General features: G+C 40.0%; 1 long non-coding RNA gene across 1 annotated transcript in view; it reads left to right on the top strand.

The window, feature by feature from the left end:
* The first annotated feature begins 33 nt into the window (after positions 1 to 33).
* LOC138162343 (uncharacterized) overlaps positions 34 to 26,145 on the top strand; it is an 85,597-nt gene continuing 59,485 nt past the window's right edge. The window contains exon 1 of the long non-coding RNA XR_011168598.1: positions 34 to 205. This is a non-coding gene — a long non-coding RNA (uncharacterized lncRNA). The remainder of the gene's footprint in view (positions 206 to 26,145) is intronic.

Below are 26,145 nucleotides of genomic sequence, written 5' to 3'. Positions count from 1 at the left end.
GCTAACGGTCCTGCAGTTGGCAGTTGGTGGCAGTTGCCTTTTTTTTTTTTTTTGAGTTAGGACTCCAGCTGAGCACTGCCAGCAGCTGGAGCTGCTGGGAGCAGGACTTTCTGCTAAGGACTGCCAGGGGCCAGAGCTGCTGGGAGCGCTCTTCCAGGACGCTGGGTGGTTGCTGTGAGTGGGGAGAGGAGGACCTTTGCCTGAGGTAGCCTGTTTTGTTTTAAAGGCTTGAGAATGTGGGTGCTTTCTACTTTATCTACCTGTGCCAATATCATAACTACTCTGATGGCTTTCACTTTCTGGTTTTGGGACTCAGTTTTTTGGTATCTTAATAAATTTTCTAGTTTATTTCCCCAAATGGCAAACCTGACGTATTTTGTGATGGATAATTATATCAGCATATTTATAATCTCTATAGGCATTGTGAATATGGCATTGCTGATACATTATGCCCTACATTCTCTTTGTCATTGAGGCAAAATTCAATTTGCGGCAAACATTGTGGTAACAAAACAGTATATTATAATATAGTATCTATGAATATATAGGCATTAAGAGAAATTGAAGAAAGAGCTAAACTTTTTTCATAAAACCTGCATCAGCCTAGGCCCTCTGATCTAAGAAACCCAGAAACCCTATTACTCTATCCGTTATCTCCCTTCTCTAACATAAATTAGTTCTCCTGTTACCCCTCAAAGGTGTATTGGAAATAACATACTTATTCCAACCTCTTAAATACAGACTCTCTGTCTCTCTCTGTCTCTGTCTCTGTCTCTCTTTGTCTCTGTCTCTGTCTCTCTCTCTCTCTCTCTGTCTCTCTCTGTCTCTCTCTCTGTCTCTCTGTCTCTCTCTCTCTGTCTCTCTCTCTCTCTCTCTGTCCCTCTCTGTCTGTCTCTCTCTCTCTCTGGCTCTCTCTCTATCTCTGTCTCTCTCTGGCTCTCTGGCTCTCTCTTTTTCTCCCCCCCTTCTTTGCTCATTGTAAATTGCTTAGCCTATGACCCACTCCTTCACACAACAGCTTTGATCAATTCAGGTAGGTTTACAGGCCCTGTTCACACTCGGCTCTGATTATTTTATTTGATCAAGAAGTGTTCTTATCCAGTTATAGATTCACAGATAAAATGGGATGGTTTCAATCTTTTAAGAGAAAGTGCAGGCTAGACAAGGTGGCTTTGAAATATTTTGAAGAGGCACAGATCACTTTAAGCTGAGTTGACCCAGAAACAATAACATAAAAGAAGTTGCTCCTGAGCTGAGCCTAGAAGGAAAAGAATAATTTCAACAGGTGCAAATGTGGAGGGAGTGCATTCCAGGCATGGGGAGTAGCCTGAACTAATGGATGTAGAATGAAATGAAACGTGCAGTGGTCCAGTTTTGCTGTAATGCAAAGAACATGAAGAGGAGTAATATGACCAGCTTCTTTTATTCTACTCTAAGTGAATCATCTCACATGGTTGTTAACATTTGAAATGAGTACTTTCACAGCATCATAAAGAATGCCACACAACTGCGATTATGCAGTGATCTGGGTAGGGGGTTGTGGGAAGCAGTTAGGGCAAGTCAGTATAAGCTGAAAGCAAGCTTACATAGAGGTTAAATCAAAGGCAGGGGAGGGAGTTCTTAGAGCTTGTCCATATGGGGGCTGGTTGAAGGAACTGAAGATATTTAGCCCAGAGTAAAGAAAATTCAGGGCCTGCTTCACTTTTGTCTCTGTTTCTCCAGCATTTAGCACGGTGCCTGGCATAGATTAGTAATTTAGAAAATGCTTTTTAATTGATTGAGTGACATGATCGCTGTCTTCAGTTATTTGAAAAACTGTCATCTAAACAAGAGATTTGATTTTCTCAGTTTGGCCCCAGAAGGCAGATCTATATTGTTTACTGTTGGTCCTGCTTCTCCAAAATCCTCTGTGTTCTGTGTTCTTTTTCACTCCTGGCTTCAAATGTAACAATGAGTAGAAGAGGCAAAAAGGAAAACATCTTAGCAATTACAGCTATCCAGAAGTGAAAGGGACTGCTTTGAGAGATAACAGGTTCCCTCTCCTTCATTGGACATCTTCAAGAGAAGGCTAGAAGTTCAAGTGCTGGGTGTGTCATAGAGGGACTCCTTTTCAGTATTTGGTTAGACTTCCATAGACCAGAGAGGTTCCTCAACTGTAAAATCAGGGGGAAGTGTATTTCCAATGTAGGCGATAGCCTGGGCATGGAAATGAGAGACTGTATCAAATGTTAGGGACAATAATATTAGTTTGACTGGACTATAGAATATAAGAGAGTATCTAATGTATAATAAGACTGTAAAGATAGTTTGGAGCCTGGTTGCAAAGGGCTTATTTTCAAATAAGAGTTTGTAGTTGACCCTAGAGATGATAAGTAGCCACTGAAGTAAGCTGAGCAGGAGAATGATATGGCCAGACCTTCAATTTGTGAACAGATTTGGCAATTGAGTGAATGCTGAAATGTTGGCCAAGAGAGACAAGAGAGGAACAGAAAGAGGAAAGAGGTTGGATGAGAGGTGATGAGGGTGTTGAGCTGCATGGGGACTCTGCAGTTGGAGAGAAAGGGATGGATGTGAACATTCGGCAGCATCAGGCTGGTAGTAGACAGAGTATATGAACATGTAGAAACAATAACTGCACAGAAGAACAAAGGATATAGGCAATGGGAAGGGTATGTGAACCATCTATTTCTATAATTGCAATCTGCACACCATAATATGCTTAAAGTATAGGGACATGGGATTTAAAATTAAACTTGTACAATATATGGGAGGAGGTAGGCTCATCATAATAGCATGTTTGAATTAATATTACTTTAGTTGATACAACCAGATTGAAGGAAATGAATAGCAGTCACACAAGGGACACCACAGAAACACTCAAGATGTGTTCTGTTTCTCCATAGTCTGTACTATGCAGAGCAGAGAGATAATCACCATTTCCAGAGATTCTAATTAGTGTGTCACCATTTGGAAGCCATTTATGTAAAGTGCATAGCTTTAACTAACCATGTGCAAACTGTTTGCATCTTGTTAAGAATCAAATCTCATTTAGAACCTTTACATAGTGGCCCTGATGAAGACAGGATACATCTGTTTGCTTTCTGTTCCTGGGGTCTTTCTCTTGAATGGTGGCTATCTCTACTATAGCTGGATTCCACTCTCCTCCCCTCTTCCCTCCCCCCCACTCATTTATTTTAAATTGATCATTAGCATTATGTGGGCACCAGGTTGTAGAGGTTACCGACAGCAAGAATGACCAACAAGGCACTTGGCTTGTAAGTAGGGGGTGTGACATGGCACCCTCATACACTGATCAGGAAGGAGAATAATGTTGTGCTGATATGTGTTTAATACCACTAGGCCCAGCCCACTCCCACTCCCACTCCCCAGGCCACATTTTTAAACTTAATCTGGTTATTCACATTTTCTTTATCACTTTCTTAAGTCTAAACAGTCAACCAAACAATAAATCAAGCCTGGATTTGTAGCATCTGCTGATTTCTGACATGTAAACGCTCACACTTAAAATTTAACAATCAGATCTCATCAGAGCTGGTTGCAATATACCTGAATGGGGGGAGGGGGTGGGGAAGTAAGCTATCTCTGACTCTTCTCTGTCTCTCCATTTTATCTCTTTTTCCCCTTCTCCCCCTCATGTCCCATTGGTGAAACATTATATAATAGGAAATTTGGTACAGTGCAATGAGCCTGGGGTCAAAGAACCCTGGGTTCAAACCCCATCTCTGATCTTTACTACCTGTGTGACCTTGGACAAGTCACTTAAGTTGCCTGGACTTCAGTATCCTTGTCTATAAAATGAGAGAGTTGATCTCCAAGGTTTCTTCCAGCTCCAGACCTAGGATCCTATGACATTCCCTAACTCACTGTCTCTTATTTGGATGTTCCTTCATTCTCTGTCCTCTGGGGGCTTAGACAGTTTTTTCTTTATTCATGCATTGAATTTCTTTCATGTTGCTTTGGAAGACACAATGTTCTTTAAGCTCTTTACCCATTTGCCTGTGGCCCAGTCCCATCTTGTGGGTCTTAGGATGTGAGATACCACATGAAAGAAAGTCTCTGACTCCAAGGTCTTTATTCTTTTGAAGTGCTAAGACATGAGCTAGAGTAAAGTGGATTTATGTCAAAAAGCAATCTGAGGAGATGTCACTCCCGATGCTTTTAAACGCCCATCATTCCCTCTGGGACCGTTAAACCTGGTAACAGTGCATGCTCAGTAAGAGTCATAATTGAGCAAGTGCTGATTACCCTGTCCCAGCTCAGCAAGTGCTGGGCCTGAAATGCCCATTTTTTAATGGAAAAACAAAAGATTTCCCTAATAAGCTAGTCTAATGTTGCATATAAATTATGCTAAGAAGGCATCTCCATAACTACTCTATGTATGACTTCTTAAATATTATGCTAATTTCCCATGTTGTGGTGCCAAAGCTAATTAACATGTCTTAAAATAAATGGAAGAGAAGATGACATTTCATTTATTAGCCTTCTATATCTGGGCTGTTATTCTGTTTAATTATATAAATAAACAGCGTAAGTATAAATTCAGGTCAGTGCGAATCCTTTGTTATCAAAATAAAGCAGATATGATTTCCAACTCGAAAACTTGAATCAGTCCAAAGACTTAGACAAGTAACATAGAACCATATAATTATTCAAAGCAACTTCATGGGATCCCAGGTTCCTATAGCTAGAAAGCATCTCAGAGCCTTCATTTTCTATTCTCTCTTTTTATTGGTGAGGAAATTGGATCCCAAAAAGGGATCCTAGATCCTAGATCCCCTAGAGGGAGAGCCCTCCACAGGGCCCTAGGCAGATTTCTGGGATTCTTAAAAAATATTTAGATAATTTCAACATAATTGATTTCCTTTGTTCAGTTGTTTTAGTCATGTTCAACTCTTTGTGACCCCATTTGGGGTTTTCTTGGCAAAAATACTGGAGTGGTTTGCCATTTCCTTCTCCAGATCATTTTATAGATGAGAAGACTGAAACAAAAAGTGACTTGCCCAGGGTCACATTATTAGTAAGTGTCTGATGCTGGATTTGAACTCAGATCTTCCTGACTCCAAGCCTGGCACTCTATACACGGTACCACCTAGCATTTTATTTTATGTATTAAAAATAACTTATTTTGAAAAGGGGTCCAAATATGGTGGATAGTTCTCCAAAAAGATTAAGAATTCCTGATCTAGAATGTAAAGCGGTCACAGAGACCATCAATCCAAACTCTTCGTTTTACAAATAAGGAAACCAGGACCAAGGAGGTCAAGTTCCTCACAGCCGGTCACAGCAGTGTAAATATAAGCAGTGGCATTTAAAACTGTCTCTTCTCTTTCTGCTGAACAGTATTTCCATATCCTGCAGTCCTTCCCATTCCAGATAGGGGTTAAAAACATCCCAACTGTCAGTCTTGCCTCCCTCACAATTGGTTTGGTGACTGAAACTTCTACATAGCTCAGACACAAGAAGACATGGCTGAATGTGTATCCACACGGAACAGGGTCTAAGGTGAAGACTGTACAATCGCAATAGCGTTCGCATTGTTGCTACTCCGGAAAGAGGAAGATCTGTGGGGCTGCTTTGTTTCATTTGGTCCTCAGAGAAGCCTCTGGGGCCGGGGAAAGGGGGGGGAGGGGCAGTGGGAGGTGACTAAGCACAGAAAAACTCACACAGTTGTTTTCAATTCAGAGAAGTGGAAGAAATAAAGTAGTCCACAACCATCGAGCAATAAGAAATATCAGCGGCATTTAGCAAAGAATTATGGAATTGCTAATGGCATGTTTTCCGCCTTATATGGGAATATCACGCTGGGTACCCAGACCTGTTCTATGCTTTAAGGTAGTATATAATCAAGTGTTCCTTAGTCTAGAATGGAAAAGGACCACGCAACACATTTTACTGTGCGGTGTTCGGTCATGTCCGACTCTTCATGACCTTATCAGAGGTTTTCTTGGCAAAGATGCTGGAGCGGTTGGCCATTTCCTTCTCCAGCTCATTTGACAGATGAGGAAAATGAGGCAAACTGGGTTAGGTGATTTGGCCAGGGTCACACAGCTAGGAAGTATCTGAGATCACATTTGAGTTCGGGTCTGCTTGACTCCATTTCGCCACCTCACAAGACATTTACTTCATCGTTTACAGATAAGGAAACTGAGACCCAGAGAGATTAATAACTTGCCCAAGGTTACACAAGTAGTGTCAGAAGTGGAATTTGAACCTGGATCCTCTAAGCTTAGAGTTAGGAATCTTTCTTTCAAAAAAAAAAAAGAATTTTATTGATGTCTTTTATTTTCACATTATCACATTTTATCTGTCCCCAGAGAGCCATCCCTTCTAACAAAGAATCAAAAACCAATCATAATTAAGACCACAGAGTAGGGGGGAGGGCATGGAAAGATTATTGTGTAGGGAAATTACAAAGGTAGGAAGAGCCAGGTTGTGAATAAATTTAAATGACAAACAGAATAACTTATGTTTGATCTCAGAAGTAATTAGATGATACAGAGGACAGAATGCCAGACCTGGAGGGTGGAAGACCAGACTGGAGTCCAAATCTTTTGGTAGACACTTACTGCTCAGTGACCCTGGCTAAGTCACTGTACCTTTATGGGCCTCAATTTGCTCATCTGAAAAAGGAGAGGGTTGGAATCAATGGACTTGAAGGTCCCTTCCAATTTACTAAATTTCCTTTCCATACATAAGCTTAAACTTTCTATTTCCTCTAATACATAGCATTGAACTTCTTGATAAATTATAAATATATGTATATTATGTATACATATACATATATACATTCATACGTATATGTATATATATACATATGTGTATACATATATAGGAACTGGACCTATGATTTCATTAATATAGGGAACACTCCAGTTAAGAAATTCTGTCTACCCACATGTCAACAACTTATCTGAAAGTTATAGTCTTCAAGTCTTGCTGAAAACTCTGAAAAGCTAAGTGACCTGCTCAAGGTCATACAGTCTGTGTCCAAGGAGGGACCTGAAGCCAAGTCCTTCTGACTCAGAGGGTACTTTCCCATTCATTCTGCCAAGTTGCCTCTTTCTTTACTTTTATATCACCCACATTTCAAAATTTAGCTCTCTCCCATGTCCCCAGCTAGAGAACAATCCCTTGTAACAAAGAAGGAAAAAGAAAGAAAAAAGCAGTTCAATGAAATTAAGTAGAATATGCAATGTTCTGTGCCCATAGCTTCCAATTCTGCAAAGAAGGGACAGATGCACATTTTTTTCTGCTTGCTAATTTTTTACTGGCTTATAAATTTAAAAGAGAGAAGCAAATATTGGGAAAACAGTAAAAAATTCACTTATGATATTATGAAATACATAGGGAACAAAATTATACAACTCAAAATTATGATTAAAAGGGAGAAAGAACAAAAGATTTAGAGTACCAAGGAAAAGAAGGAAAAATAGATAAGAAAGAGGAAATAACACTTAAACTATTTTTTAAAGCAGCAGTTACCAAAATCATTTAGCACTGGTTATGAAAAAAAAAACTGAAAAGTAGATCAGTGCAATAGTGTAGATAAGAAGGAATTAAAATTATTGAACCTAGTGTTCAATAAATAGCCTGTGTTGGAAGGCTTTGTAGACAGGCAGGCACACTAATACATCGTTGGTGGAGCTACTTTCTATTCTGGAAAACAATTTGGAATTATGCATAGTGACAAAATGGTATACCTTTTGATCCTGAGATTCTCTTGGTAGGCATATGCTCCAAGGTTGTCAGTGATAAAAAGAAAGACTCCACATACACCAAAATGTGCATAGTTGGACTTTTTGTATGTGGAAGCAAAGTAGATGTCTGCTGATTGAGGAATGGATAAACAAATTATAGTAGTTGCCTTAGAATATTGGAGTGCTGGTGAGTGCTAAAAGAGAAGCATGGAAAAATTCACATGAACTGATGATTAGTGAAGTAAGTAGAGCCAAGAAAACAAGAGATACACAGGGACCACAACAATGTAAATGGAAAGAGAACCACAAAGTGATAAAAGTTGAAGGTTGTAAAATTATCAAGACCGAATGTGGCCCTCAAAGATGAGCTACATGAAAATAACCCCCTCAAGTCCTTTGCAAAGACAGGAGTCCATCGGAGTGAAACAGTCCCTATGACATCAGATTTTTTTTTGAGATATTGACTAAATTTACAGAATTTATATTTTTTAATAATCTTTGTCATTTGGGGATGGCTTTCTATGAGAGGAAGGAAAAAGGATACAAGGAAAAGAAATTAAAGAAATAGAAAAATAGAAAAGATATCAATTAAAACATCTATATATACATACATGTGCATGTATATGTGTTTTAATTGATATTTTTTGGATTTGAATTTTTATAACAGTTGATATCTTTTGTGGTGTGTGTGTGTGTGTGTGTATGTGTGTGTGTGTGTGTGTGTGTGTAGGAACATAGATTTATCACCATAAGTGACTTTCTTGTCCAACCCCCTTATTTTATCAGTTAGAGCAGTCCTGAGACAGGCAAAGGAGCAGAGGTATGCTTTGAACCCTAGGGTCCTCTGACTCCAAATCTAGAGCTCATTTTCTACAAAGCTGGCCTTCAGTGGAGTTCTGGCCCCTGAGAAAACAAAGGACATATAAGGAGAGCAAGGACAGATTTGAACACTAGCTGTCTGGCACCAAGCTGAAAGTCCATTTTCATCTTACATTGGCCTCATCCCAGGGACAGAGAGCCTTTAGCTGTGGAATAAGTCTTCCTGACAGGAATGAGACTTGACGTAGCTTAGAGGGGAATGCATTGTCATGTAGGAGAGCCTTTACTCTCCCACAAGGGGAGAGCTCAGATCACTCCAAGGAAACAGGATTTCCCTAATCACCCAAGCCCAGCTTTCTGATTATGCAAGGTGACTCAAGAGGATTTCTTGGGGCAAAAGGAAAGATTGCAATGAGAAATAAAGTATTGTAGAAACAGATACCTTAAGAAGTCAAAAGGGAGCATAAGAATGAATGCTCATTTTGGTGTCAGAGGGACTGGGTTCAAATCTTTGCTCTGCCACTTTCTACATATGTGACCTTGGACAAGTCACATAACTTCTCTTTAGAAGGAGGGGTTAAGGGTGGTGGACTCCAGGGTCCTTTCCAGCCCTATATCAATGATCCTATGTGTGATTTTGTCTTTTAACCTCTCTGAGACTCAGTTTCTCCACCTTTAAAATGAAGGAGAGTGGGTGAAATGGCTCCAAGGGGCCTTTCTAGATCTTGATTTATGATCCTAAGTAGTCAAGATGGTAAAATAAATAAACAAATAAATTAAATTAAATTAAAAAGCTTTGAAATTTCAACATGAAGATACGAGAAAAAGTACATTTGGGGTCCTTGGGCCCCCCAAATTCTTCCTGGAAATTAGATGGAGTCCAGCGCAAGTATCTCATCCTTCCTCTGGTTCCCATTTTGCTTTCTTTGTTATTGATTCTTTTCAAGTTGAAGTAGGATGTCCTGACCTTCCATCTTCATGCCAACACAGCATTTCCAAGACAAGCTTATCTATCTCCTTGATTTGTCACCAAATATTCAGAACAGATGAGAAGCTGTGAGTCTCACAGGTAGAAAAAGTTAGGGGAATTTGCCTTCTTTTTTCTAAGTTTCTTTGTTCCAGGTTTCCTCCTCTTGGCTTCCTTTTCCTTTCTCCCCTAAGGGAAGTTTATCCTTCCCTCCTATCCATTCTCAGTCTTTCCCCCTCTTTGTTCCTAAGATCGTCGATTTAAGATTAGAAGAGAACATAGACCCACACCAAGTCCACCCCCTCCCCATCCAGTGATCAATGCCCTCACTTTTGCAACCTATGCCTTTCTTCTCAAACATGAAAGAAAAATCCCTTTGGATTATTCACTTCCTCTTTCCATAGGAATGTTCAAGGCAGATGGCTCCTCAAAGTCAAGTGAACCTCACCAGCTATGCCTGGAAAGAAGGGATTTTCTACTATCGGGACGCCACTGAATTTAGTCAGAGGAATTACCCCTCTCAAATTATATTATGAAACGATAATCCTAAAAACACCATTCGATGCAGAAGTAAGTGAATACAGTAACAGTTTTCAATAAATGAAATCTGCATTTCAAGGAACCTTCCCTGATTCCTACAGTTTTTCTTGCTCTGTTCTGGAACATTCTCAGAACACATTTTTCTGATTTTTTCTTTGCCCTCTCACATTCTATATTATACATCTCTCTGTACTTTTGACTCCATCTACAAAGGACGATGTAAATTCCTTGAGCGTAGGAATAATTTCCTGTCTGCCTTTCTATACGCAATACCTAGCACAGTGACCAGAAAAGTAAAAGCTTATCGTTTGTGTCATGGACCTACCAGTCTTGGGCCTTAGGATTTTACAAAGGGTGCTGCCACCATGACACTTTGCCATGAGCTCAGATTCACTCTGGTGATGGGGTTGGGGTTAGGGGGTGGGGAGTGGGCAGTGGATAGCTCAGTTATACATAACTGCTGCCAGACCACCAAAAATATTTTCTTGAGTTAACCCTGGAATGTGGTTATATCTAGAGAAATTCCAGAGTTTATTTCCAGGTAATGTTTTATCACGACTGTCCTGGTAATTATCACTTGTGGATTGTTTTCTTCTTTGTTCTTTCTCCAACAATTGTAATCATTAATTGAGCATGGCACAGTAGAAGGAACAGTGGTTCATGAAAATCCTGCCTCTGACACTTACTGTGTGTGTGACATTGGGAAAATCATTTCATTCCTGCCCCACCCCCTACCTCAGTTTCCTTATCTCAAAATGACAGGGCTCAGCAGATGACCTGTAAGGTGCCTTCCAATTCTAAATCTGTGATTCTTTGAGTCATATTCAAAACCTAAATCCAATGATGTCAAAGCCCCTGCCTGACCCTCAGAGGACAATAGCAGCAATGAGGAGGAGGCTGAGAACCCTCAATGAGGCCTCTGACACATTCAGACCCCTCCCCCCACACACACACATGCTCCATATCTGTAACATGGGCCCTTTCCCCAGGACACAGAAATTGAGGGAACGTGGCTAGAGGAAGATGAGGTTCTCTTAAATTCAGCATGAATAGGGCTGGATGGGAAATCTAAGCTGTTCCAGGTGAAAAGGAGGCAGAAGGACCCCAAACAACTTTCACAGCTATTGCCATTGCCCCCTCCTGATTTCGGAGACCTCAGGCACCAGACCTCTGCTGTCCCAGTCATGGCCCTAGCCTGGAAACTTACTAGCTACACCCTTGCCTTATTCCAGAGTTTAACCTCCCATGAACCCCATTGGAGGTCTTGGGACCAAGTACCCGTCAGCCAGGACTGCTGGCCAGGAACAGCACATGCAGGATTTATGCACTCAGAGCTCCTCAAGCCAGAATCCCATTTAGTAACTGATGTAACTGGATGTTGCCTATTTGGGGGAAGACAAATATAATAAGCCAGAGCGTGAGTTCACTTTGAGTGTCTTGAGATTTGATTATCTAGTAGCTGATAATGAGTATCTGAGGTCTGATGAGAATGCAATCATACACTCACCAACCTGTCAGATTTGGAAGAGTCATGACTTGGGACCAAAGAACTGACAGTCTCAAGAGATAGACTCCAAACAGACAGCTCAGGCTAGCAGCAGCAATAGAGACCATGGCCCTTGCCATCCAGCATCAATAACCAATGAATGCAATGGGAAGAGGAGTATGATTTACCTCCTTTTTCTTTTTTTTAAATTAATTTATTTGTTTCTTTTTAGTTTGCAGAATTCAATTGCACAATTCCTTGATTTACCTCCTTTTTCATGCCTTCCTCAGGAAGGAAATTCTGGGACCAACCTTAGAACAGTAAGTAAATGATTAAATATTAAAGAAGCATCATCTCAGAGTGAGTCAGGTTTCACTTGGGTTGTTTTTATGCAATTGAGGTTAATTGACTTGACCAGGGTCACACAGCTCTAAGTGTCTGAGGCCAGATTTGAACTCAGATCCTCTTGACTCTGAGATTAGTGCTCTATCCACTGAGCTGTCCCCCAGGTCTATTTTTCTAATGGACAGTAATTCTGATGAATGTCCTTTACAAGAACTGAGTCCTTAACTTTCAAGCATGTTGTTTTTTGTGGAAGTTAGTCTCTATGGGGAAAGAGCTCTCAATGTAGTCAGAAATATTTGGGTTCAAATATCACCATATTTAAGTCATTTAATCTCCCTGAGCCTATTCCCTCATCTATAAAATGAGGCGGTTAGACTCAATAGGACTTAGAACTCTTCCAGCCCTGTACCTATGGTCATATGATTTGAATACCAACTCTGCTATTGAATACTCATAAGTGACATTGGGCAAGTAATTCCTTTTCTCTGCATCTCATTCTTCATCTTTAAGATGAGAATTATAACCAATAGGAAATTCCATTTAGAGAAGGAATAGTTCTAGGTTCTCAACAAAATAATGAGAAGGTAGACAAAAGAAGAGTGACTACCATGATCATATCTCAAATTTTATTGTAAAGCAATAATTCTAATAGTTATTTGATAATTGTTTTGAAAATACCGGAGTTGTAGATTAGTAGAAAGGACTAGCTAAGCAAGGATGTGGAAGCATGTGAATATAGTAACAGTTTTCAATAAACCCAATAATATGAATTACTGATTGAAGAACTCCCAATTCCCATGAACTACTGGGGAAAGTGGAAGACATTGTGGCAGAAATTGTTTAGAACAGCATTTTATACCATGTACTATTAACAATAAACTCCAAAGGTTTGTTTTACCTAAATGTGATACCATTAAAAAAAATTGGACTCAAGCAAGCTGGCTTTACATTCAAATCTGCTACTTAATACCTGTATGAACATGCACAAATCAACTTCCTTTTTAATTTCTTCATTTATGAAATGAAGGAGTTGGAAGAAATGATCCAGCTTGATGTTTTATTTTATTTCCTCCACACTCTGCCATAGCCCCCAGCCACACTGGTCACCCACTCCCACTGGGGAGGTGTTTCCTTTGGAAATGGATCCAGGTGGGCCATGTTTTATTCCCCAAAGTTTAGCATGATGCCTGTCACATAGTAAGTCTTTAAAAAATGCCTGTTGCTTACCTACCTAAACTACTTTGGAATGGGCATTAATTAATAAGTGTTAGAATGTAAGCTCCTTATTCAATGCAATTTAATGTATTGGTAACATCTGGCACAGCACCAGCACATAGTAGGTACTTAATAAATTATTGTTGGTGGGTTGATTAACTTCTCCCTTTGACAATGCTTCATACTGGAACAAAGCCTAGACAGAGAAGGAACAGTGCAGCAGAATAATGATATATTTCACTGCTTCTTAGTTGAGTGTTTTCTTGGGCTCTCCAGAACTTCTTCTAATCAGGGAACAGCTATTAGCAAATTCATTAATGGGAGTCATGTTTACCCTACCACTGTCAATTAAAATCAAGTTTGCTGTAACTTAGGTCTACTAACCATATTACAGTCATTACTGCCTGTCCGAGAACACATGGTTGCCTTCCACAGGGAAGTGTGAATTGTAGTGTCTGATATTTTCCTAGTGGTACCAGCCTGCAATCAGTGCTTCTGTTGAATACAACTGATCTTATTTTAGCTAGTTTTTGGTTATTCTTGACAACTGAGCTACTGAAAAGAGGGTTGTAAATAACATTATGTGTGAATTATGGTTGAGGAGTTACTAACACTGGAAATGTTCCACCAGAAGCTGGATGACCACCTACCAAGGAATGGTTAGAAGGGATCCTTCACTAGATGGGAAACTGGCTTAGGTGACCAAGAGGGTCCCTGTTCACTCTGAGATTTGACAATGCTAGAAAACTCTGGATCTTACACAAGATTGGCAGAGTTCTGATCAACAAATGAGGAATCTCACAGAACTATACATAGGCTGTGAAAGCTGAGAAGAGCCTTATAGGCTCTCTAGGTTGGCCACTGCAGTTACTGATAGAGAAACTGAGGCACAGCAAGGAGGAGTGGGTTTCTTAGGCTTACTCAGGTGTAGCAGCAAGCACCCCAAGTGCGTTCTCAGGGTTTGCAGCTACCACAGGTTCTTGGATCTGCTTTGTTAAAGGAAAGCAACCCAAAATGGGTTAACAAGCTTACTTTAATCAGTCAGACATATATCGTTTACCTTATTCAGGAGAAAAGGTCAGCACCCTGAACCTCAAAGTATACAGACATAATTATCAAGACAGAAACATCAAGTAGACAGATTTCCAAACTGTCCAACCATTACATCCATACCCAGTCAACATCTGGGTTTCCACATTCTGGGTTTTTCAAAGCCGGGGGACTCTCAACAACGGCTTCCCAGAATTCAGATCAAATCACAGAACACTTCTCAAAGTGAGTCCCAAAACAAAGCTACACATCAGGGCTTATATAGCCTTCTCCTGGCTCAGAGAATGTAACAACCTTATTGACTCACTGGCCAATCAAGAAGTATCTACTGAAAAACAAGCCTCCCACCCCAGGCTTCAGGTGCACATTAGCCTAGGGGCAGGGAAGATCTTTAAAATTTACATTCTTATTACATCAGGTCACATGGTAAGTCAGTTTTAGAGCTAAGGCAAGAGTCCAATTGCATGCTTTGGGCTAGCTTTCTCTTCATTATATTGGGTTCCTAAGAGTCAAGATCTGTCCAAGAAAGTGCCAACAATTTTGGATATTTCAGTTCTTACCCTCAGCCCCCACTGATGACCGCTGGCCTAAATCACCATCCTCTTAACACATTAATGAGGATCTCCTTTACTTGAAGCAACATTTTGGGCATTGGTCAGACAAAAGAAGCAAAGTAAGAAATCTGGCCATGTTGAAATAACTCAAAGAATTCTCTTTGGAGGTTGAAAATACTTACTGTTGAGAGCAGGTCTAAAGCATCTTCTCTGTGCTTTCAGAAGAAAGAAGCTGGGCAATTTAGATTATTACAAAGGGTAGCAGAAAGAGCCCTGGACTTGGAGTTAGGCAACCTGAGTTCCTATCCAGTCTCTTGACACTTATGTGGCCTTGGTCAAGTCACTTAACCTCTTTGGGGCCCCAGTTCCTCTTCAGTAAAATCAGGAGATTGGACTAGATATCCTTAAAACTTTCTTCAAAGTCTCATTTTGTTATTCTGTAAGGAAAGGAGATCCAGTCTCTAGTCTCGATTCCATCATTATAGATACCTCCGTGACCTTGGGCAAGTAAGTCACTTCACCATTAGATTATAAACTCATTGAGGTCAAGGACTGTCTTTCTTGTGCTTATATCAATGCTTAGCACAGTGCCTGGCACATAATAAGCATTTAATAAATGCTTATTGATTCACTGGCTGACTGGTAAAAGTAAAACACATTGATGGGGGCTCATGGGCTATGCTTTGGAGATGCATTTATGTATATAAATGTACCTAAAATGTAAGGTAGATTACTAGGGTTCCAGTATGAGGGGCAACCTGAGTTCTACAAAAGAGATTATGAATGAGAAGGTTTTTAAAGCCATAAAGTGCCATAAAATATATGGTAGTATTATTGAATATTAATATATGTTAATCACAATAATAAATAACCATTTTATAATTCCATCCAGTCTAACAAACAGTTAGTACTGTCTAATAAGGAGGCTGGGAAAACATCTGTATTTAAGCATTTCCCAAATTTAGATCTGGAAGAGACTTTAGAAACCTTTGCATCTAATAAAAAAATAGCTAATTTCCTTTAGCAACCCTTAAAAGTTTTCCCTAGAAACCCAACATCTGGATGCAAAGTGAAAAATCCAGGCAACTATCCAGATATTTTCAAATATCTGCATAGTCAACATTTCATAATTCATTTCATCAAATGCGTATTTTAATATAATTAAATAATGATATTATCATTCAGTATTATAAAATTGTTTAATATTATAATTTTCTATTGGGGGGGGTAGCTAGGTGGTGCAGAGGACAGAGTACTTGTTCATCCTTTGTTTTTGAAAAGGACCAATGACATCACGAGAAGCGCTGGGCCTAGAGTCAGGCAGACTCATCTCTCTGAGTTTAAATCTGTCTTAAGACACTACCAGCTATGCAATCCTAGCTAAGTTACTTAACTCGACTTGCCTCAGTTTCCTCATCTGTAAAATGAGCTGGAGAAGGAAATGGCAAACCACTGTAGTATCATTGCCAAGAAAACTCCAATGGGGTCATGCAGAGTCATATATGATTGAAATATATATATTTTAAATGTCTGCTATGTGCTAGTAATGCAGAGATAAAAATAAAAACTATCACTGCCCTCAAGGCACTTCCATTCTACTAATGGAGACACCATGTCCACAGATAAGTAGATTGAAAACAAAAGAGGTGGTACCTGCTAAGCCCTGATGGAAGTTAAGGACTATAGAGGTGGAGATGAAAAGAAAGGACACCCCAGGCTTGGGGCTAATGTCATGGAAGCAGAAGACTGAGGACCAAGTTCAAGGAATAACTATTAGTTTAATACGAAATGCATGAAGGGGTGTTATAGAAAATAAGGAAAAGTCAGTTGGAGACAGCCTGGGGAGAGGCTGAGAGCCAGGCAGAGGGCTCTGTAAGCTGAGGGGCTTGGAGGCCCTGAGGCCCCTTCTACTTCTGCCTCTGGGATGCTTAGAGCCTATGCCGTCCTAACCCTGGGACCTCAGGCAAGTCGCTTTGTCTCTTTAGGCCTCGGTTTCCTGAATTGTAAAATGAGACATTATCATGAGGTGATCTTCCAAGTCCCTTCCAGCTCCCCCATCTGCTCTTTAGTCAGAAGCTTCAGACATGAAAAATGCAGCTGAGCCTTACGTCATTCGTTATATCACCAGCTGATTCCCCAGGCATCCACTCGGCCCTGAGTTTTCCCTTGCTTGCCTCTTTGGCCCAACACAGACAAATATTACTTAAAGAAAAACACAAAACACACCCATTGGATATCCTCTAGAACCAAGAGCTGCTACAGGGAACCAAAGAGGGCTTATGAATGAGAAGAAAAAAAAGATGGCCATGCCCAATTAATCATTTGATAAATATTTGCTAAGTGCTCACCCTGTGCCAGGCACTGTACCAAGTAGGGGGGATAAAAAAGCCAGTCCCTGCCCTCAAGGAACTCACGGTCTAATGGAGAGACAATATGTAAACAATATATACACACAAGATAGATAGATATAGATATGGATATGGACATATACACACATGCAAATATGTGTATATATGTGTATATGTATATAGATGGATGGATGGATGGATAGATAGATAGATAGATAGATGATAGATAGATAGATAGATAGATAGATAGATAGATAGATAGATAGATAGATAGATAGATGTATATGTAATATGTCTGTATGTATATGGGTGGATAGATAGATATGATAAACAGGAAATAATTAACAAACGAAGGTGCTAGAATTAAGAGAGTTAAGGAAATGTTTCCCACAAAAGATGGGATTTTATTTGGGGCTTAAAAAAACAAGGGCGTTAGTAATCAGAGTTGAGGAGGAAGAGCATCCCCATCATGGGACACAGCCAGAGAAAATGCCAGGAGCTGCGAGATGAAGGGTCTTGTCCAAGAAACAGCCCGGAGACCATTGTCACTGGATTGAACAGTATGTGTCAGGGAGTAAGGTGTAAGAGCACTGGAAAGCTTGGAGGGGACTAGGTGATAAAGAGTTTTGAATGTCATCAGAGCATTTTGTATTTGATCCTGGAGCCAGTGGAATTTACTGAGTAGTGGGGATGACAAAATAGAATCCGTGCTTTAGGAAAAGCATTTTAGTGGCTGGATGAGAAGAGGGATTGAGGCAGGCAGACCCACCAGCAGCCACTGCAATAGTTGAAGTGAGGTGATGGGGGCTTGTACCATGGCGATGGTAGTGTTAGAGCTGAGAAGGGGGCATATTTGAGAAATGGTGCAAAGATCAAATCAACAGGTATTGGCTTAGCTATGGGGGTGGGGGTGAGAGACAGTGGAGGTCCAGGATGACTTCGATGTCCAGAGGCTGAGGGATGGGAGGATGGGGTTGTCTGCTACAGTGTTAGGGAAGGTAGGAGTGGGAAGAATTCAGGGAAAAAGATAACGAATTCTCTTTTGGCCCTGGTAAGTGTAAGATGTCTACCACATAGCCAGTGCAAGATGTCTAAATGGGAATTGGAGGTGCAAGATTGTCTTGCTGGTATAACAGTCTGCAGATGAACCCTTAGACTCTTTTTTCTTCACCTAGGTATGTCTTACCTCCCTCCAACAAGAATATTAGCTGTTGAAGGGGCAGGTACTATATTTTATTCTTCTCTTGCTTCCATGGTATTTAATAGATATTCATACAGTTATTGCTTAATTTAAAATCAGCAAGGTATGTACTGTATATTTGTTAATTCCTTCTTAAGCTAAACGTTCAAGTTACTGAAAATTCACATTATTCCCTGGGCATATTGGAAAATGAGGGCCCTGATGCAATATAGAAAATGGGGTGTTGCCTGCTGCTTAGAGGATTTTTTTTTGCTATAGCATATGAGAGAGAGGGGGATGACCTAATTCTAGGCTCTTTTATGGAAGAACTTTCTTTCCTAAGGTTAAAAAGGGAAAAAAAAAACATATGTGAGTGGGTGAATTGCTCTGAGGTCACTCCCACCAGGTCGTAGGCTCAGCTGGAGGTTATTACTTTGGAAGCCCAGTCTCTGGCTAGAGAAGAGAAGCATTTCCTGGTATAAACGACCTATTCCAGGTGCTCAGGACTTTGTCAGACTAAATCAGCTGTGGCTGAAATTTTCCATGCTGACTCAAAGATCAAAGGTGAGAATTTCTGAAAGGCCTTAGCAGAATTCAAGCAGCTGCTTGAGAGTGATGCATTGGCGAGCAAGATTTATTTTATTTTTCACACTCTATAAAAAAAACTCTATAGACCTACTTTGGCACTCACTGAATTGAAAAAAAATTAATGTTAAAAGACTAAAGCTAAAAATGTTTCCCTGGCCAGTATGGTAGAGAGAAAATTGAGTGAAATTAGGAGAAAATTGATATTGCATCTTTGTCAAGAGGGAGTAACAATAATAATTATAATTATAAATGTTATAATTATTATTATTCTAAACAACTGTGCAGCATATCTCTGAAGGCTACAAAAATTTGGCACCTACCAAAAACTCATAAAGACATGATTAGGTGGCCAGAATTATACACCAAAGGTATACTAGCCTTCATAAGTTAATATGACAAATCTTGATTCCACAAATGCAACTTCTCAAATATCTTAAGAATTTGACAGATCAATTTTACTGTAATCAGAACAATATTATAGGCTGAACTCTTGCTCACTATTACCCAGATATAAAATTAATTCATCAAAGATTCAAAACTGATATTTTTCATAGATGGCACCAAACACAATGTTCCAAACTATATGGAATGAAAAGATCTCAAAATATAGAGATCCAGAGGAAGACATCAAACCCATGGAGGAACAAGATAAAGCACAACTGTCCCCATCACCCTGATTCCTACTGGAATGGTCCTGAAAATACTTTCTGTGAACCTACAGAACAGTTAATACTTTATTCAACTGAAGAAAAACAGTCATCTTAACCAACAATCATTTTATCCTTCTATGTAATAGTCTATGAATCATGAAGCATGACGGAATAATACAATAAGACAGTGACTTGTGCCTGGAACATTTGTATATGAAGTTCTTGAAATATACAATGACATCCATCATAGTGATTAGTATTAATAATAGGAATGAGTATTTATGATAATTATGGACAATTTCTATCTAAATTCCATGAAATAAGATGCCATCATCATCATCATCATAGCAATGAATATGAATAGCAAGGATGAATATTCATGATAATTATGGACAATTGCTAACTGAATTCCATGAAATAAGACTATATCACCATTGTCATCAATGATGGATATTAGTCATAGGGATGAATATTAATGATAATTATAGACAACTTCTATCAATTCTAACAAATATGAGGTGTTAAAAATTACGATTGTGGTAATAATTTCTACCTGAACCCTTTTGCGTGTAACATGAGAAAAAGAGTAATAATAATAGCAACAATAACTGGCATTTCCATAGGACTTAAAAGGTTGGAAAGTACCTTATAAATCATCTCATTTGGGCGTCACAGCAGTCCTCTAAGGTCAATAGGGTATCATTACTCCCGTTTTCCAATTGGGAAAATTGAGTTTCAGAGAGGTTAAATAAAATTTGCCCTTGGTCACATAGCTAGGAAGTATCAGAAGCAAGATTCAAACTCAGGTCATCCTAACTCAAAGTCTAACACTCTATGTTTTAGATCATTCTTCTTCCCCAAAATATCAAACACTGAGGGCCTTGGCTTTACAGAATGGAATCTTATTCAGGCAGGATGGCCTTGACACTAATCCTCTTTAAGGCCCCACATTAACACAAAATGGGTGAATAGAGAGAGACATTGAAGGCACTAGCCTTACTAAACACACACACACACACACACACACACACACACTGCTGTCACTTTGGGACCCAAGTCTCTTAAAACGGGAATGTTGATGTTGCATGATTAATATTCTTGGAATCATTTACCACTTCTATTCAAGCAGTACATGTTCCTTCCTGTTCTGCCCCTCATAAATGTCTGTGAGCCATATTCCTGCCCCTCACATTAAACCCTTGTATCAAACACATATAGAACTTGGCAAAGTGTAGTGGCCCCAGGTCCAACACCACCTAAAGTTCATGAATCCTTGACCCCAATAGTAGCACAAACCTGTCCCTTAGTCACAGAACCCATGGCAACATTGCTCTTCTGTATTCCAAGGACTGCAGTTAAAAAGGAAATAGAAAACCATTTACCAGCATCTTCCTTCGTGAATATATAACATTACTTTCAGAGCCAAGTCTGCTACCAAAATAAATTCATTAAAAAGTGTGTGGCACACAGCATTAGAGAGGCAGAATTCATGCATTTGTCTTGATATAGCAACATTCCAAAGGGTTCTACAAGAATATCACAGATTTAGAGCTGGATAAGTGTAAGTCCCACACTTTGATTTTGCAAATGAGGAAAGTGAGTCCCAGATATACTCAAGGTCATACAGATAACAAGTGAAAGAGCTGAGGTTTGGGATTCAAGAGTTGCCCATAGCATTGTGGGTCAAATGATTTGCCCAGGGTCACACGGACAATAGGGGTCAGAGATGGGACTGAAATGTAGATCTTACTGGATCAGAAGCCAGTCCTCTAATCACTACACCAACTTGCCTCTAAATAAAATAAAATTATAAAATAGCATATAATATAGTATAACATAATATGATTCAATATAATAAATTATAATTGAATTTATATGAACTGAAGAGTAGTTGGATATTTAAATCAACCTGCTCCCTATCTGCTCTTAGTGACAATGCATTAAATCTCCATATTCCCTTGCCCCAGAATCTGTAGGTTTGGAAGCCATGGTCCAGTCCATACTGCAAAAGAATCTTTTGAGAATAATGTCTCTGACAGTCTTATCCCCTACCTGTGGCCTTCTTTCCCTGGAAGATGCCTCTGCTTCTCCCTTCTTTTGCCAAATTCCTTCCCAGAATATTCATTCAAGGAAATGTCCAAGCCAGCCATGCTCATTCCTCTCTTGATTCTGCTCTGGGCTCTAGAAGCTCCATTTCCTTGACCCCATGTAGCTACTTCCCTCCTCTCAACTGTTATAGGTTAACTTTCCTTATTACAATGTAAGCCCCTTGAGGGCAAGGACTCACTTTTTGCTTGAATTTATATACTCAGTTTAGTGACTGGCATGTAGAAAGTACTTTAATAAATGTTCTAAAAGAATATGAGGGAAAACAACCCTTGCCAGGTAAATATCTGAAAACATTTGTTCTATGAGGGCTTGAGAAAAATAAACCCATGTTATGCTGATAGAATTTGGGAATGGTGGAAAACCTGCTGAGTTTGGAGTCAACAGACAAAGAGTTCAAATCCACCTGTCACTTAGTACCTGCACGAGCTAGAACAAATCACTTCACCTGCCTGGGCCTCAGTTTCCTCATGAGTAAAATGTAGGGGTTAGGTTCTTTGGCCTCTCCTGTTCTTCAAGCTTTGAATCTATGATTCTAGGATTCAAAAGGTGTCCAAAGGGAGCAGAGGGATGAGGAACGGCCCAAAATGGTGGAAAACATTGGATCTGAAGTCAGGGAAGTTGACTGTGAATCTTGGCTTTTCTGCTTCCTGTCTGTTTCCTATGAACATTGATTCCTAGATGGAAGAGGCCTTTGAGTTTACCCACCATAATCTCCTAATTTTACATGTGAGAAAACTGAGGTCTCAGAAGAGCAGAGGACTTGGTCAAGATCCCACAAGTAGAGAGAGAATTTGAACCTGGGGTGTTCTTTCCACCTTGAATAGCTTCCTTCTGTATAAAATGAGAAAGTCCAACTCTATAACCTCTAAGATTTTTTCTGGGTCTAAATCTTCAAATAGTATGATCAGACAAGAGTTACTTGGGGTCACTGATAGGCTTCAGTTAGTACAAACCAGAAAAAAAAAACACAGAAAGACTTCACGATGGTTGCTACACTTTAAGAAAGACATTGAGAAGCATCCAGAGAAAAGGCACCAGGAATGGGGAAGGGCCTTGAGCTGATGTCATGTGAAGATTAGATGAAGTAATTGGGGATATTTTACTGGGAGAAACAGTACATGATCACTCTCTTCAGGTGTCTGAAGTTTTTGTGTGGTGGAGGGATAAGATCACTTCTTTGTCTAATCTGCAAAGGACATGACCTCAAGGCCCTTCCCCATTCTTGGTGCCATTCTTCTGAAAGATAAGCTGTCCTGTCCCAAAGTGGAAGAACCAGTCTTGAGAAGTGACAGGTCCCCCTCCTACATGCAACAGTTGTGTGAATATCAGGAAGGCACATTGTGGTGGGGATTGCTTTGGCATATGGCTTAGACTAGACAATCACTCTATGATTCCAAGGTAACACGGGGGGTAGAATGCTGGACCTGCAGCCTGCCTGAGATGTTGGACAAGTCACATAACTTGTTGACCTCAGTTTCTGCATCTGCAATATGGGAATAATAACACCTACCTCCCAGCATGTAGATAAATTGAGATGATATTTCTAAAGTGCTTTGCAAACCTTAAAGCTCTATATAAATACTAGCAATTATTAGCTCTTCTGTGATTCAATGGGGCTGAATTTGGATTCCAGAGGCCTCGCTTCTCATCCCAGCTTGGTCACTAATGCACCTGTGATCTTCAGCAATTGTGTTCTTGGCACCTGAGAGATGTCCAGTCTTCTCATCTTACAAGTAAGGAAGCTGAGGGTCCTTTAAGAACTAGCCATTCTTGCTTTTAAAGCTAGCTAGACCTCACTTCCTTCTTCCTACATATTTGGAGATGAAAACATGCTCCAAAAAAGCAGAAAGAGCAAATCCTGGGAATGATCATGCCTTTTAAAGTAGATTGAAAAAAACACATTTGCCGAGGTTAGAATGGCATTAAAAGTAGATTCTATTCCTATGAAAGGCAATGAGATGCATCAGCATATGAAGAAATGAATTAACCATCTGGCAATAGTCAGTCTGTGGTGTAGTGGAAAGTGCCCAGAACTAGAGGCAGGAGACCTGGGTTCTGGTCATTCACTTCACTTTCCAGCCCAGTGACTTCAGACCAAAACACACTTCCCAGACTACCACTCCCAAGTCTGTACTGTCTTCCCTATCTAGAAGGCAAGCTCCTAGAGGGCAGGCGTGACTATCTTGATTTTTATATGTAGCATACCTAGTTAGCCCTTGATAAATACTTTTTCATTCATTCATTCCTTTAGTCGCCCATTCATCCTTTCATTCATTTAAAGGCCCTGTGAGGTTTAACCTGTGAATTAAGCAATGCACTAAAGGAATTCTCGCTTACTTAGTTTCTGGATTGTTGAAGCAGATCCCTTCCAAGTAAAGGAAAGCGGAGAGAGATGACAATCCTGTATTGAGCCAATGAGTCACTGGAGTGAAGAGATAGTTCATCTCTGAATTTCTCATCTACCCACACTCTACCCATTTTTACTAAAGATGGGAAATCGAAGGGCCTGACTTCAGCTGCTCAAAAAAGAATTCAAGAAAGCTGACCCACTTGCTCTGGGTGGGGAGGGGGAGTTCTTTGGAAGATGTTAAAAGCTGTTTTTTTTTTTTATTTCCAACTTCTGCCACAAAGAACAGGTCTTTCAGATGATTCAGAATTCTTTAAATGTCTATGTGACTCTTGAAATAGAAACTGGCACATCATTCTTTGTGTGTTCTTGAATGCTTCAGGAAAGATATGATTAAATGTGTATCCAAGGCAGTCTCACTAATGGTACAACTTACATGGAAAACTTAATGGGATTTTTCTTTGCACTGTTCCTGGCACATAGCATGACCTTAATCCATGCTTGTTGACTAACTGACTATATTTATGTCCTACCTTTCATGTAAAAGCACAGCAAACCCCATCATCAGGCCAATATGCCCTCTGAAGAGTACCCTTGGACCTCTTGAAAGTCCCCACGCTTTCTTTTTTTTGTGACACCAAATGGTTGCAAGTTGATTTTAGTTTTGTTTGAGATCAGACTATGAGTGGATTCCATAGAGGTAGGAAAGAAACCGAATACAATGGATGACAGATCTGGAATATTGGGGTAAATCGAGGAAGATAAAATTTAGTCTGAACAAATGTAAAGTCTTAGCGTTGGGGTCAAAAAAGCGTTGTCACAAGTACAAGGTGGGGGAGGGGATGTGGCTAGACAAGTAATCAATAAGCATTTATTATGTGTCAGTCACTATGCTAAGAGCTCTAAAGGAGGTTATATGCTCATTGGGAGCCATGTGGGTGAGTAACAAGGGGGTAGCCTTGGAGCAGAAGGCAACGAGAAGCTGGGGGAACCAGGAAAGCCTTCCAGGAGTTAAGGAGGTCTTCTTCAGACAAGGACTGGATGACCCCTTGTCTAGGACATGAGAGGGGAGGGAGCTAGAAAGTCTCTGAAGCCCCTTCCAACACAAGTCTGTGGAATGCTCTGAGAGGGGCAGGCAGGTAGTCTGTGGCGCTGGCTAGGGAGAGTTAAGTGGGAGTCACAGAGGGTGTGGTTATCAGTCTGTGACCAGAGCCAGGGGTCTGTCTGTGTCTGCAAACCAGAATCTACCTCAGCCTTTTCTTGCAACTCTCAAATTCTATTTTCAGTGTTAGCCTAGTACCTCCCTCCTTGCCAAAGTACTGTGACTAAGCTTTGTCTGAGCATGTAAAGGCCAAGACCCTCAGGCCGTTCCTTAACTTCCAGGCTACAAGTGCCTTCTACTTAAGGTTACTGTGTGTTTCCTGTCTCCTATATACAATAAGCCTATTATCTCCCCGAGAACATGAGATTCCCAGGAATAGTGACTTTTACATTTGCCCTTGCATCCCTGGCTGGCATCTAGCATAGTGCCTAGAACATAATTAGTGCTTAATAAATGCCTGAAAATGATTAATTAATACTAAGGTCCAGAAGACTTAGGTTCCAGGCCAACCTATGCCATTTACTCTCTCTGCCTCTATTTCCTCTTCTATAAAAATGGGGGAGTGAATAAGATCAAGGGTTTTTTAACTTCATGTCCACAGATAAATCTTATGGGATCCATGAACTTGAATGGGGAAAAATACATCTTTACTTTCAATTTCTTCTAACTAAAATTTAACATTTATTTTAATTATGATTTTTTTTTTGCTCTTTGGAGGGACAATTGTGGTTAAGTGACTTGCCCAAGGTCACATGGCTAGTAAGTGTTAAGTATCTAAAGCCAGATTTGAACTACGGTCCTTCTGACTCCAGGGCTGGTGCTCTATTCAGTGCACCACCTAGCCACCCCTTAATTATGAATTGTTTAGAAATTATTTGATGAGGGAGTGCATAGATGTCATCAGACTTCCAAAGGGATCCATGACACACAAAAGTTAAGAATCTTTGGCATAGAGAATCACTGACGAGCTATAATCAAATGATATAATGAAGAGGTCTGCATGCCATAGTGAACAGAGTATTTGACTTAGCATCACAAAGATCTGGGATCTAAATTCCACCTCATTTTGGAACTGTGTGATGCTGGGCAAGTCATTTAACTTTTCTTTGACTCAACTTCCCCATCTG

Source organism: Petaurus breviceps, unplaced genomic scaffold (genome assembly GCF_028583685.1).
Source record: "Petaurus breviceps papuanus isolate PSGF00001 unplaced genomic scaffold, PetGlider_PUasm1.0 186, whole genome shotgun sequence".
In the NCBI taxonomy this organism is placed as follows: Eukaryota; Metazoa; Chordata; class Mammalia; order Diprotodontia; family Petauridae; genus Petaurus; species Petaurus breviceps.
This window is presented reverse-complemented; position numbering and strand designations above follow the sequence as displayed.